The sequence below is a fragment of the Myxocyprinus asiaticus genome, chromosome 9, assembly GCF_019703515.2.
Source record: "Myxocyprinus asiaticus isolate MX2 ecotype Aquarium Trade chromosome 9, UBuf_Myxa_2, whole genome shotgun sequence".
NCBI classification, from domain to species: Eukaryota; Metazoa; Chordata; class Actinopteri; order Cypriniformes; family Catostomidae; genus Myxocyprinus; species Myxocyprinus asiaticus.
This window is the reverse complement of record NC_059352.1, coordinates 22,972,598-22,985,033: the sequence shown is the minus strand read 5'-3', so window position 1 is coordinate 22,985,033 and position 12,436 is coordinate 22,972,598. Positions and strand designations below refer to the sequence as shown.

General features: G+C 44.1%; 1 protein-coding gene across 4 annotated transcripts in view; it reads right to left on the bottom strand.

Moving 5' to 3' along the window:
* LOC127445874 (pituitary adenylate cyclase-activating polypeptide type I receptor-like) overlaps positions 1–11,952 on the bottom strand; it is a 44,393-nt gene extending 32,441 nt beyond the window's left edge. For 3 of the 4 annotated variants that reach the window (XR_007898060.1, XM_051706318.1, XM_051706321.1), the window contains exon 1: positions 11,788–11,952. The gene's annotated coding sequence lies outside the window, so the exon portion shown is untranslated. Of the gene's footprint in view, positions 1–11,732 lie in introns of all 4 variants that reach the window. The other variant, XM_051706320.1, reaches the window with a different exon arrangement.
* Positions 11,953–12,436: the final 484 nt, after the last annotated feature.

Here is a 12,436-nt window from a genome sequence, read left to right as displayed (position 1 = left end):
TTGTTCTGGTAAGCACCCTACTGGCCCGCCCAGACGTGCTCGGACCTCACGCTCCTCGTGACAGCTCCCCCCGGGCAAATTCCCCTGAGGAAGGACCTTCTTTCTCAGGGAAGGGGCACCATCCGGCACCCGCGCCCAGACCTCTGGAATCTCCATGTCTGGCCCCTGGACGGGACGCGGAAGACCTAAGCTGTCTCCCACCTGCGGTGGTAGACACGTTCACTCAGGCTAGGGCTCCCTCTACGAGGCGCCTGTATGCCTTTAAGTGGCGTCTGTTCGCTAAGTGGTGTTCTTCCCGTCAGGAAGACCCCCAGAGGTGCACAGTCAGATCCGTGCTTTCCTTCCTGCAAGAGAGGTTGGAAGGGAGCCTGTCCCCTTCCACCTTGAAGGTGTACATTGCTGCCATAGCAGCACACCATGACGCAGTCGACGGTAAGTCCTTAGGGAAGCATGATCTGATCATCAGGTTCCTAAGAGGTGCCAGGAGGCTGAATCCCTCCAGGTCGTGCCTTGTTCCCTCATCAGACCTCTGTAGTTTTTCAGGGTCTACAGAGAGCCCCCTTTGAGATTGCAGTCAGCCGGGCTTAAGGCACTCTCCTTGAAGACTGCCCTCCTGATTGCGCTCACTTCCATCAAGAGGGAAGGTGACCTGCAAGCATTCTCTGTCAGCGAAACGTGCCTGGAGTTCGGTCCGGGCTATTCTCACGTGATCCTGAGACCCCCGACCGGGCTATGTGCCCAAGGTTCCCACCACTCCTTTTAGGGACCAGGTGGTGAACCTGCAAGCGCTGCCCCAGGAGGAGGCAGACCCAGCCCTGTCGTTGCTGTGTCCGGTGCGCGCTTTACGCATCTATTTGGATCGCACGCAGAGCTTTAGAATCTCTGAGCAGCTCTTTGTCTGCTTTGGTGCACAGCGGAAAGGAAGCGCTGTCTCCAAGCAGAGGATCGCCCACTGGCTCATTGACGCCATAACTATGGCATGTCTCGCCCAAAACATGCCGCTCCCGGTAGGGCTACGAGCCCATTCTACCCGTGGTGTAGCGGCTTCTTGGGCCCTGGCCAGAGGTGCCTCTCTAACAGACATTTGCAGAGCAGCGGGCTGGGCAACACCCAACACCTTTGCAAGGTTCTACAACCTCCGGGTGGAATCGGTTTCATCCCAGGTAGTGGCACGCAACACAAGCGGATAAGCCTGGGATAGCCGGCCGGGTGTATCGCTTGCACATAGCGCCTTCCACCTCCTTTTGAGCTGAAGACGTGCGCTGTTAATTCCCAGTAGTGTTCACAAAAGTTGTTCCCTGGTTGACTTCCTCCGAGCCCTGTGGCAGTCGAGTTTTCGGAGAGACTCGCTGCCGGCCCAGTACACGCGCTAACTAAGAGCCCGGTTCTGGGGTAGGTGCTCCGCATGTGGCGGTTCCCTGTAAGGCTAACCCCATGCGATCTATATCTTCCGCTAGTTCGTTTCCCTACTGGCAAACTGCGTCTTCCTTGGGCAGAGCCCCTCAATCTCCATGTTGTAGTAACTCCTCCCCCATTGGGCAGGATCTACCTTGAAGGCTCTCCACATGGTTGGAAAGACCATGTGATGTATTCTTCCACTTAAATATCCCCCTCTCTTGGGGTGAGGTGTGGTCTCCGCAGTGTCTTCCCCTTGGGAGGGACACCCCCCGACTAGACCTGGTGGCCCAGTCAGATAATCCCCCTTCTTTTTTAGGGAGTGGAAAAAGAGAAGGGGAAAGAGGCCACGACTGCGTTAAGCCTGTCTCTATCTCTGGGTAGTCGACTTGTCCCCAAAAAGGGCCGTTCGACACTCATAACTGTGTTGGGGGAGGTTACGTGTCGACCTGGTGCGCTGGCTATGAGGCACACAGCAAGTCTGCCCACCACACACTGCCAGTTCACGTAACACAGTTCAGCCTTGTGGTGTTTTGTATAGGAACCCCTAGTGTCACTACATCGACACCAACGTTGAGTGAGTGACAGATAGGGAATGTCATGGTTACTGGTGTAACCTCCGTTCCCTGATGGAGGGAATGAGACGTTGGTCCCTCCTGCCACAACGCTGAATTACCCGCTGAAATGGCCGGACCTTATATCAGCTCCTCAGCGTAAAACCTGAATGAGTGGTTGCATACCAGCTCCTTTTATACCCGTATGTTCGGGGGAGTGGCATGTAAATACCACTCGCCAATTTTCATTGGCCTTTTATCAAAGACCAGAGGTGTCTCGGGCTCCCAAGAGTGACCCCTAGTGTCACTACATCGACACAACGTCTCGTTCCCTCCATCAGGGAATGGAGGTTACACCAGTAACCTTGACATTTTATAGCTTATATATACAGGTGCATCTCAATAAATTAGAATGTCGTGGAAAAGTTAATTTATTTCAGTAATTCAACTCAAATTGTGAAACTCGTGTATTAAATAAATTCATTGCACACAGACTGAAGTAGTTTAAGTCTTTGGTTCTTTTAATTGTGATGATTTTAGCTCACATTTAACAAAAACCCACCAATTCACTATCTCAAAAAATTAGAATATGGTGACATGCCAATCAGCTAATCAACTCAAAACACCTGCAAAGGTTTCCTGAGCCTTCAAAATGGTCTCTCAGTTTGGTTCACTAGGCTACACAATCATGGGGAAGACTGCTGATCTGACAGTTGTCCAGAAGACAATCATTGACACCCTTCACAAGGAGGGTAAGCCACAAACACTCATTGCCAAAGAAGCTGGATGTTCACAGAGTGCTGTATCCAAGCATGTTAACAGAAAGTTGAGTGGAAGGAAAAAGTGTGGAAGAAAAAGATGCACAACCAACCGAGAGAACCGCAGCCTTATGATTGTCAAGCAAAATCGATTCAAGAATTTGGGTGAACTTCATAAGGAATGGACTGAGGCTGGGGTCAAGGCATCAAGAGCCACCACACACAGACATGTCAAGGAATTTGGCTACAGTTGTCGTATTCCTCTTGTTAAGGCACTCCTGAACCACAGACAATGTCAGAGGCGTCTTACCTGGGCTAAGGAGAAGAAGAACTGGACTGTTGCCCAGTGTTCCAAAGTCCTCTTTTCAGATGAGAGCAAGTGTTGTATTTCATTTGGAAACCAAGGTCCTAGAGTCTGGAGGAAGGGTGGAGAAGCTCATAGCCCAAGTTGCTTGAAGTCCAGTGTTAAGTTTCCACAGTCTGTGATGATTTGGGGTGCAATGTCATCTGCTGGTGTAGGTCCATTGTGTTTTTTGAAAACCAAAGTCACTGCACCCGTTTACCAAGAAATTATGGAGCACTTCATGCTTCCTTCTGCTGACCAGCTTTTTAAAGATGCTGATTTCATTTTCCAGCAGGATTTGGCACCTGCCCACACTGCCAAAAGCACCAAAAGTTGGTTAAATGACCATGGTGTTGGTGTGCTTGACTGGCCAGTAAACTCACCAGACCTGAACCCCATAGAGAATCTATGGGGTATTGTCAAGAGGAAAATGAGAAACAAGAGATCAAAAAATGCAGATGAGCTGAAGGCCACTGTCAAAGAAACCTGGGCCTCCATACCACCTCAGCAGTGCCACAAACTGATCACCTCCATGCCACGCCGAATTGAAGCAGTAATTAAAGCAAAAGGAGCCCCTACCAAGTATTGAGTACATATACAGTAAATGAACATACTTTCCAGAAGGCCAACAATTCACTAAAAATGTTTTTTTTACTGGTCTTATGATGTATTCTAATTTTTTGAGATAGTGAATTGGTGGGTTTTTGTTAAATGTGAGCCAAAATCATCACAATTAAAAGAACCAAAGACTTAAACTACTTCAGTCTGTGTGCACTGAATTTATTTAATACACGAGTTTCACAATTTGAGTTGAATTACTGAAATAAATGAACTTTTCCACGACATTCTAATTTATTGAGATGCACCTGTATATATATATATATATATATATATATATATATAACTGTTTTATATACTCTAAACTATTTGGTTAGCAATGATTAAGTGATTCTTAAATCTCACAATGCAGAGCTTATACACAGGATCAAGGATTTGTTTGTTTTTTGTTTTAAAAAATCTCAAGATGTATGTTGATTTTAAGAATTTGCTCTGTAGAGAAAGCAGCATGTGAATTTAAATCAATACATCTCATAGTTTCAATTGTCACTGACAACCATATTTAGTCATTATTAGTGATTCAAACAATATATATATATATATATATATTTTTTTTATGGATGGGCCCGCAGCTGCGTTGGCACATCAACTGCCTCGAGTTGCTGGCAATTCTGCTCGCCCTGCAGAGGTTCCAGCTGTTGATCCAGGGCAAGCATGTGTTAGTTCGGACAGACAACATGGCAACGGTAGCATATGTCAACCGTCAAGGCGGTCTGCACTCCCGTTGTATGTCACAACTCGCCCGCCGTCTCCTCCTCTGGAGTCAGCAGGACCTCAAGTCGCTGCGAGCCACTCATGTCCCGGACGACCTCAACACTGCAGCGGACATGCTGTCACGGCAGGTTACCCTCAGGGGAGAGTGGAGACTCCACCCTCAGGTGGTCCAGCTGATCTAGAGTCAATTCGGGCAGGCACAGGTAGACCTGTTTGCCTCCCAAGAATCCTCCCACTGCCTGCTCGGGTATGCCCTGACCAAAGCACCTTTCGGTATAAACGCGCTGGCACACAGCTGGCCCCCTGGACTTCGCAAATATGCGTTTCCCCCAGTGAGCCTACTTGCACAGACCCTGTGCAAGGTCAGGGAGGACGAGGACCAGGTCATCCTGGTAGCACCCTACTGGCCCACCCAGACGTGGTTCTCGGACCTCACACTCCTCGCGACAGCCCCCCCTGGCAAATTCCCCAGAGGAAGGATCTTCTTTCTCAGGGACGGGGCACCATCTGGCACCCATGACCAGACCTCTGGAATCTCCATATCTGGCCACCCACGGTGGTAGACATGATCACTCAGGCTAGGGCCCCCTCTACGAGGCGCCTGTATGCCTTTAAGTGGCGTCTGTTCACTAAGTGGTGTTCTTCCCGACGCGAAGACCCCCAGAGATGCGCAGCCGAATCAGTGCTTTCCTTCCTGCAGGAGAGGTTGGAAGGGCGGCTGTCCTCCTCCACTTTGAAGGTGTATGTAGCCGCTATAGTGGCACACCACGACACAGTGGACGGTAAGTCCTTAGGGAAGCACGACCTGATAATCAGGTTCCTGAGAGGCGCCAGGAGGTTGAATCCCTTCAGACCATGCCTCGTTCCCTCATGGGACCTCTCTGTAGTTCTTCAGGGTCTACAGAGAGCCCCCTTTGAGCCCTTGCAGTCAGCTGAGCTTAAGGCACTCTCTTTGAAGACTGCCCTCCTGACTGCGCTCACTTCCATCAAGAGGGTAGGAGACCTGCAAGTGTTCTCTGTCAGCGAAACGTGCCTGGAGTTAGGTCCAGCTACTGTCACGTGATCGTGAGACCCCGACCGGGCTATGTGCCCAAGGTTCCCACGACCCCTTTTAGAGACCAGGTGGTGAACCTGCAAGCGCTGTCCCAGGAGGAGGCAGACCCAGCCCTGACGTTACTGTGTCCGGTGCATGCTTTACGCATCTATTTGGATCACACGCAGAGCTTTAGAGTCTCTGAGCAGCTCTTTGTCTGCTTTGGTGGACAGCGGAAAGGAAGCGCTGTCTCCAAGCAGAGGATCGCCCACTGGCTCATTGATGCCATTACAATGGCATATCACACCCAGGACGTGCCGCCCCCGGTAGGGCTACGGGCCCATTCTACCAGGGGTGTAGCGGCCTCCTGGGCCATGACCAGTGGTGCCTCTCTAACAGACATTTGCAGAGCAGCGGGCTAGGCAACACCCAACACCTTTGCGAGGTTCTACAATCTCCGGGTGGAACCGGTTTCGTCCCATGTAGTGGCACGCACAAGCAGGTAAGTCCGGGACAGCCGGCCAGGTGTGTCGCTTGCGCATAGCGCCTTTCACCTCCCCTGAGCTGAAGACGTGCACCGCTGACTCCCAGTAGTGTTCACAAACTGTGTTCCTTGGTTAATTTCCTCCGAGCACTGTGGCAGACGAGTTTGCGGAGAAACTCGCTGCCGGCTCAGTACACATGCTAACTAAGCCCTGTACTGGGGTAGGTGCTCCGCATGTGGTGGTTCCCCATAGGTAACCCCATGCAACGTATATCTTCCGCTAATTCGTTTCCCTGTTGGTAAACTGCATCTTCCTCGGGCAGAGGCACTCTGCCCCTGTCACCATGCTTGTAGTAACTCCTCCCCCGTAGGATAGGACCTACCATGGGACTTCTCCACATGGTATACTTCTGACAAAGCTTGGCAAGGCCATGTGACGTATTTCTACTTAAATACCCCCCCCCCCCTTTCTGGGCGGGGTGTGGTCTCCGTGGTGTCTTCCCCTTGGGAGGGACACCCCCCCCCCAACTAGACCTGGTGGCCCCAGTCGGTTAATTCCTTTTTTTGGGGGGGAGAGGGAAAAAAAGGGGATAAGAGGCCACGACTGGGCTAGCCCGTCTCTATCTTTTGGGTAGTCGACTTGTCCCCAAAGGGCCATTCGACACTCATAACAGTGTTGGGGGAGGTTACGTGTTGGCCTGGTGTGCTGTCTACAAGGCACACAGTGGTCTGCCCATCACACACCGCCAGTTCACGTAACACAGTTCAGCCAGTTGTGGTGTTTCGTATAGGGACCCCTAGTGTCACTACATCGACACAACATCGAGTGAGTGACAGATAGGGAACGTCCTGATTACTTGCATAACCTCCATTCCCTGATGGAGGGACAAGACTTTGTGTCCCTCCTGCCACAACGCTGAACTACCCACTGAAATGGCCGAGACTTGTCTCGGCTCCTCAGCACAAAACCTGAATGAGTGGTTGCATACCAGCTCCTTTTATACCTGTATGTCCGGGGCCAATTTTCATTGGCCATTTATCAAAGACCAGAGGTGTCTCGGGCTCCCAAGAGTGACCCCTCGTGTCACTACATTGACACAACGTCTCGTTCCCTCCATCAGGGAACGGAGGTTATGCAAGTAACCAGGATGATTTTGTGACATTGTTCACATTTTTCACCGTAATAATTACTAGAAAAAAGTTTCCAAACTTCTCTTCTAATTGACAGATTCGTCCAAATCTGAGAAGCATCCTTAAAGTGATTGTTCAGCCATTAATTAATATTATATCATCATTTCCCCACCCTCATATTCTTCCAACCCCATGAAACTTTCTGTATTCTGTGGAACCAAAAAGATTTTAGACAGAATGTTAGGGACTGACAGTCTGTCGCCATTCCCTTTCAAAATATGGAGCAAAAAAAAAAAACATGCAGTGAAAGTAAATGATGATTAAGGCTAGTATTCTGTCTAACATCTCCTTAAAGGAATAATTTCCCCAAAATTGAAAATGTTCGCATCATTTACTCACCCTAATGCCATCCCAGATGTGTGTTTTTTTTTCTTCTGCTGAACACAAAGATTTTTAGAAGAATATCTCAGCTCTGTTGGTTCATAGAATGTAAGTGAATGGTGAATGAAACTTTGAAGCTCAGAAAGCACATAAAGGCAGCATTAAAGAATTCAAATGACACTGATTCAATCTATGTCTTCAGAAGAGATCTGATAATTGTGGGTGACAAACGGATCAATATTTAAATCGTTTTTAACTAATAAATCTCCACTTTCACATTCTTCTTCTTGTGTTTTTGGTGATACAATTCTTTGTGCATATCGCTACCTACTGGGCAGGGAGTAGAATTAATAATAAAAAAGGACTTTATATATTATAAATTTATAGATATTTATCTGTTTCTCACCCACATCTATCATATTGCTTCTGAAAATCACTGGAGTCATATGCATTACTTTCATGCTGCCTCTATGTGCTTTTTGGAGCTTCAAAGTTCTGGTCACCATTCACTTGCATTGTATGGGCCAACAGAGCTGAGATATTCTTCTAAAAATTTTAATTTGTGTTCAGCAGAAGAAAGAAAGTCATACACATCTGGGATGGTATGAGGGTGAGAAAATTAAATTTTTTTGATGAACTTTCCTTTAATTTGATGTATGGAAGAAAGAATTCATGGGTTTGGAACAACATGGTGGTGAATGATGACAATTTCCATTATTAACAATAATATTAATAATAGATTTATTATTGTTATTAATAATAATAATAATTCTGTAATGCATGTTAAATGGGTATCATGTACTGGCATATAGGAGAGCAAACATCCATTACGTTATATGCTAAAGTAACTAGTTACTTACTACTTGAGTATTCTTTTTATTGGATACTTTCTTACTCTTACTTAAGTAATTTTTAACATTATTACTTTTACTTCTACTTGAGTATTTTATTATTATTATTATTATTATTATTATTATTATTATTATTATTTTTAAGTAACTGTACTTTTACTTGAGTAAAGTTTTTGGCTACTCTACCCACCTCTGCCAGTGATCCAGCCAAGGTTTTTACCACTCTCCAAATGACTTTGCAGAGGTAATAAGGCATGTCAGTCCTACTAGCTGACAACCTTGGTTTTTACTCCCCACACTAATATCTATCACAGGCACCCACAACCTAAATATATCAAAATGTTGCAAGTTTCCAATGTTGCTGTTTTACATTTAGATCTGCCCTGCTCCACTAGTGGAATGGACATCGCTATTCTCTGAAGCAAAGTAATTTGTCAAAACTCTCATATTCAAGATAGAAAAATAGAAGAAAAAGTCTCTCATAAGAATTAAAGCAACATACTGAGAGAAAAGAAAGATCAGCTCAAAGCATGCAAAGGGATATGCAGTGGATAATTCCATTTTCATCCTTGAGGATGGATCAAATTTGTCTCATAAGTCATAAGTTGAATCTCTGCCCTCATTTTACACTGAATATTCCTCATAAATCTCATTAGAGTGTTAATACCACACCAGGCTGACCAATCATGAACTAAATCACAATTATAATCTGCACATCTATATTTAGATTGTCAATTTTTGTTTGAAGAAGATCGAGGCGGGTTACAATTAGTATATTATGTAGACACATTTCTGTCTTTAATCACGGAATGAATATACATGTGTAAATAAGGAATTAGGAAAGTTGGAGAACCTCTTCTCTCTTCCTCTCTTTATTTCCTTCTCTCTTTCTTGGTATAAATCACAAGGGAATGCATGGGGTGACTTCAATTACTGTGCCATGAGCCCCAAGGTGGGTAGAGTGATTTGTTATTATTAAAGCAGCAATTTGGTGTGTGTGTTTTGGGGGGGGGGGGGGGGGGTGGTATGAAAATCATTATGTCTATGGAGAGTCCTCATAATGATAGCTGCACCAACATGTGTGTTTGTGTGTGTGTGTGTGTGTGTGTGTGGGCAGGTTTAAGTGGTTTACGAGGACTTTTTTTTAGGTTACAAACTGGTAATTACAAGGGTATTATGCTATAAATGTGGTTTATGAGAACATTTCTAGTGTAGCCATAATTCAAATTGCTTAAAAAACATACAAAACAATGTTTTATTGAAAATGTAAAAATGCAGAAAGTTTTTTGTGAGAGTTAGGTTTAGGTGTAGGGTTAGGGGATAGAATCTATAGTTTGTACAGTATAAAAATCATTATGTCTGTGGAGAGTCCTCATAATGATAGCTGCACAAACGTGTGTGTGTGTGTGTGTGTGTGTGTGTGTGTGAGTGCGTGTGTGTGTGTGTGTGTGTGTGTGTGTGTGTGTGTGTGTGTGTGTTTGATACAAGCAAAAATCATTTAAACACGGTGTCAACAGCAGAAAGCAGGCCAACAAAAAGTGAATGTAGAATTTATGAGTTGGGCTGTCACAAAGCAAAGAGAACAAACAAAATGTGTGTATGCATGTTCGAGTATATGTATGCCCTTATCTGTTAGTGTGTGTGGTTGTACAGTATATGGAATTCACACCCTTCAATACATACACATTGAATTAGAGAGTCAGTATTCCATAGAGAAATCTGATATTTGGCCATAAATTAAAATACATATTAAAGTATAGTTCAAATATTTGTGCATATGTGTACATATTAAAATTCCACTATTATTTTGGGAAATTACATAGAATGTTACATCTATGAAAATGGCCATTTTTGTTGTATTGAAATATATGTAACATGTAAGTACACATATGTGACGTTTTGAGTTAAACCCATACATAAACATATGTGTTTGACATATATTGCCATATATAAGATTTATGTGTCCACTTGATTTTGCAGGGTGCATTTGTTCCCATTGCCTCAACCCATGCATTTTGATATATTTGGTAAATTAAAATGTACATGCATCTTTTTTCCCTTCTTTTCATCTTTTACTCTTATATACTTTAATTAGAGGTGAGAGTGGTTGGAACTGAATTCCATGCGGCAGGTGAAAACAAATGTGGTATTTAATGGCGCACTAACATAGGCCTATAGAATTAAACTGAATCAGAATTGTAAACAGTTTATTAGCACATATTGATCAGACACAATAATTTGAGAGGTCTGTTTTAAAAAGCAACAAGAATGGAAATGAATTCCGACGTAAGAGTACAAAGGCACTGCAGAGGATATTTTATACTCTCCAACACAAACAGGGAGAGGAAAGAAGAGAGACTAATCTCCTTTCACATTGCAATCAAATCAAATCAAATCAAATCAAAGGTGTGTTTTCCTGAGGGCATTTCAAATGTAGCTCAAGAACTATAAAAACATTTCTAAATGTAATCAGGACTTTCTGAGGTAATTCTCATTTTTCTTTTCAAAAGCACTGGTGAGAAATGTTGATTCAGAGGTGGTGTTTATATCTGAAAGGTGACTTGCAGATGAATTTTAATAAAAAATAAAACATTCAACACGTTGAACACAATGTATAAATCAAATGCTGTACTTTAAGAAGCCTGTTTGCAATATGTGCAATACGTGAAATGCATTAGATATGAATATATGCCATACATTTTCCTCTATAATTCGATGCTGCCATTTTGTGGCATAATAATCACACTTGGGTGTGGTGTGGTGATTTTAATCAGGTATCAACATTTATCATTCATACAGAATTAATTGTGGCCTATTAAAGTCTTTAAAGTCATTGTTTATTAATGAAGCAACATAAAAAAGAAAAATTGTATATATGAAATAGAAATACAGTACAGTGGAAAAAACAGCAACTGTGATGTTGATATGTAGGCTACATTAACAAGCGCATTTAAAATCATAACGCTTTAAGTTGAGTTATTCATGCTTTATAGCTCCTTAATAACATATACAGTAGCCACACCAGCTCCATGCCAGTGATCATTTCTTAAAATTAGACGATGTTGCACGCTGATTTTGTATTTGTCCCTCTTTTTCTTTTTTCAATACATTTGTATTTACCATATGCATTGCAGTTTGCACACATAACGGCAATTGTTCTAAGAAATAATTTATGCAAACCGCATTATTCCAAGTTGGCTACTTGAACTACCCACGAACGTAAACGCAAAACAGTAACAAACTCCCTATAACACCTCTTGCTATTAAATAGCCTAGTATTTCGACCACCAATGCCATAATTGGTTCGATCAATAAGCCCTCAGTACATTATGTCCATGAGTCTACGAGAGCTACTGATTCATTCATTCATTATAGGTTACACATACGGTTGTTTGAAAAGAAAAAAAAAAAAAAAAAAAAGAAAAGAAAAGAAAAGAAAAAAAGAAAAACGTTTCGAAAAAGAATCTTACACTAGATGGTCACTCAAAGAATGTGTAGTAGTATACAATGAAGCTTGAATCTTACTGTCCCCGCAGGCAGGATGTCTCGCGAAAGGACGTGTCAACACGGTGCAGAATGCAGACTGTCTCGCGCTGTCAGTCACAGACGTTATAACGGCTGCTGCGCGCACTGGTGCAGAAACATTCCCTCAAGACGCCCCGAAAAACTTGGTGAGTTTAGCAGAGAAGTGCTCTCTCTCTCTCTCTCTCTCTCTCTCTCTCTCTCTCTCTCTCTCTCTCTCTCTCTCTCTCTCTCTCTCTCTCTCTCTCTCTCTCTCTCTCTCTCTCTCTTTCCACGATAAATGAGGGGACAGTTACCTCACATATAAAAGCCAGGGTTTTAACTAATGGATGTATTTAACAACGTAAATGAACGCAGCAAATGTATTTAGATTCTAAGAAGCCCGTTTGACCGATACTCGCGTGATGGGTCACGTGAAAGTGCATGAAAAAAGCAAACAAAACACAAAACGCGCGTTTCCAAATGCCGTATCTGTAGTCTGGAGGTTACTCGCTATTCTCTTTAGTATTGTGTTGTAACACTCCGCTACCGTTTATCCGCGCAGACTCAAAATGCTCACTGATATGCGCTGCGCATTTAGATGAACCCCTTCAAATATCCCCAACTCTCTCTCGTTTTGAGTCCAATCCATGTACATGTGGAACGTTCCCCA